This window comes from Nuphar pumila, chromosome 13 (assembly GCF_984573655.1).
Source record: "Nuphar pumila chromosome 13, dmNupPumi1.hap1.1, whole genome shotgun sequence".
NCBI classification, from domain to species: domain Eukaryota; kingdom Viridiplantae; phylum Streptophyta; class Magnoliopsida; order Nymphaeales; family Nymphaeaceae; genus Nuphar; species Nuphar pumila.
In genome coordinates this window covers 92363086-92365659 of record NC_143261.1, presented here as the reverse complement: position 1 = coordinate 92365659, position 2574 = coordinate 92363086, and the positions used below count along the sequence as shown (strand labels likewise).

The 2574-nt window shown below is 39.7% G+C and overlaps 1 long non-coding RNA gene across 1 annotated transcript; it reads left to right on the top strand.

The window, feature by feature from the left end:
- On the top strand, positions 1-2117 carry LOC149819187 (uncharacterized). The gene is made up of 2 exons (XR_016427095.1): positions 1-119; positions 1014-2117. It is a non-coding gene; the product is annotated as an uncharacterized LOC149819187 (long non-coding RNA).
- Positions 2118-2574: the final 457 nt, after the last annotated feature.

Here is a 2574-nt window from a genome sequence, read left to right as displayed (position 1 = left end):
AAAAGAAGGGGAGCAAAAATAGGGGAGAGAAATTTCTTTCTCTCTCCTTCTCTCTCTCTCTCTCTGCAAGTCTCTCTCTACCTTCCAAGAAAAACCAATCAATTTCCGTGTCCCCAAATGTAAGTCTCTCTCTCTCTCTCTCTCTCTCTCTCTCTCTCTCTCTCTCTCTCTCTCTCTCTCTCTCTCTTTGTAGATATAAATCTTATAGTTTGATCTGTGCCCTTGATGCAGCTAGGCCCAGATACTAATCGTTCCCATCTATGTGAAAACCCGTAACCCACTTGCTGGATTTTCCTGATTATGCAGTTCCAATTGCGTTTTTGATGATTAGGATTTTCGTTTTTCCCTCTTTTGGGACTTGCTTGCTTTCAGATTTCTGTTCAAAATCTGTTTTTTGCACTTGGGTATCTGGTATTTTGGGGTTTTACTGTTTCCTTTTTAGACCAGAATCTTTCTGTTTGTTTTACTGATGTTTTGTTTTACTGGGGTTTCCGGGTAGTGGTTGAAATTTGTATTTGGTGATCTTCATTGTTTATGGCAGAAATGGGTTTCCTTTATGCGTCTGAAAGTGTTCCTTTTTATGGCGTTCTTTTATCACATCCTAGAAATGATTTTGGATCCAATGTTTAAATGCAATTATATCTCTCCAGGGTGCAGCTTTTGATGTTTTAATAGTTTATCACAACTTAGACTTTTTCAGTTCTTTGTGAAGCCTCTGTTAGATTTGTGTGTAGGTGTTGTCAAATCTATGATTCTTTTATGTGATTTATCTGCTGCATTGAATCCTGCATGCGGGCAAGTTTATCTCAGTGACCAGTGTATACGTGTGCCATAGTTTAGCTTTAACCCCTGAACGCTGTTCTGCGTATGTGAGGGAAGTCTATTGGATGAAATTAAATGTTGTCAAATTTATATTTTGGATTGATAAATGATAATCCTTCACGTGGGTGAGTCTGCCTCAATGAGTAGCGTATGTGCACATGATTGTTTAACTCTTCAAGGACTGTTTGCAGTGTGGATGAAAACATCTATTGGATGAACTGAGCTTGAAATTCAGTCTTGCGTTTCTTCTACATGGATGAGAGAGGTCGAATGGATCATCTGAGAAATTGGGGCTTTCCTCCGCAAGCGGTTAATGGGAATCCCATGTTGAAATCGTTGGCCGGCAGTGCAGTTCTAAACACTTCAACAACCGTTGCGGAACACACATCTGCAGTCTTGTTAAATGGAGCTTTTGCAGATCGAAAAGCTTCACTTGCTGAAGCTCAAGCAGGGGCATCTTCTATGGGTTTCCCAGGGCACCCTTGGTCCCTGATTCCACCTAGTATGAATTCAGCTCATGCTCCTGAGGAAAACCTGGATATCAGGGTCGAGGAAATGCATAATGTTCTTGGAGTGCCATCACAAGAAGTGGATAATGGTAATACCAACGCTAAACCAGCAAAACGTAGAAAGCCACGAGCTTCTTCAAAGACACCTAATAACGATGGATCAAAATCTGTAAGGCCAAAGCAGCCGAAGAAGAATTCCTTGTCTACCAGCAGAGACGGTGGTTCTTTGCCACCTGAGAAATCTGATAAAAAGATCCTTGACATTGTTATCAATGGGACAACCTATGATATCTCAAGTATACCAGTTCCAGTTTGCTCTTGCACTGGTGTCCCTCACCAATGCTATAAATGGGGAGTTGGTGGGTGGCAGTCTTCATGTTGCACCACAAGCATGTCTGTTTACCCTTTGCCACTGAGTCATACAAGGCCGGGGTCTCGAATAGCTGGAAGAAAGATGAGCATTGGAGCATATAGGAAAGTGTTAGAGAGGGTAGCAGCTGAAGGTCATGATCTCTCTACTGCAGTTGACTTGAAAAATTATTGGGCTAAACATGGTACAAACAAATTTGTTACAATCAGGTAGATTATGATGGTTTTCTAATTTTCTGTTAATATTATTCTCATGCTTTTCCTTTGAACATACTTCTCTGCTCTCTGTACCTTTTGCATGTTTAACAAACATGCTGTAAATTAAGTGTGGGATTTGAGCCCAGTGATGTGTTAGTTTATTTCTTTCACTCCTGATATTGATCAGAATTATGGAAATGGAAGATTACTTTCTCCCTACACAGTCTGATATCTTTCCACTGTTGGTTACAATATCTGCATTTTCTGAAAACAGTGAAAGTCTACATTTTAAGTAGATTCACTTTGTCATGGTTTTCGAAAAAATTACTGATACAATTCACATGGGGCCATTGGGAACAAATTATGCTCAGTGCCTTACAGGTAGCTACATTAATTCTTTAATTTCTCATGATCGTATGTACTTTCCTTAAACAAAATACAACTGTACCTTTCAAGAATTTCACATCTGACCGAGAGTATATCTCACTATTTTCATGCGACCTTGGATAGAAACATGTATTCAATTAATTTATGGTATCAGACACTGTCTCGATCAATGCATACATGTGCAGGTTAGTGCATGCATATACACATTTCCACTCATACTGTTTTTCTGTGCTGGCATTGGTTTTGAATGTGAAATGCCTTTCATTCACTTCTGTTAATAGCCTCCATA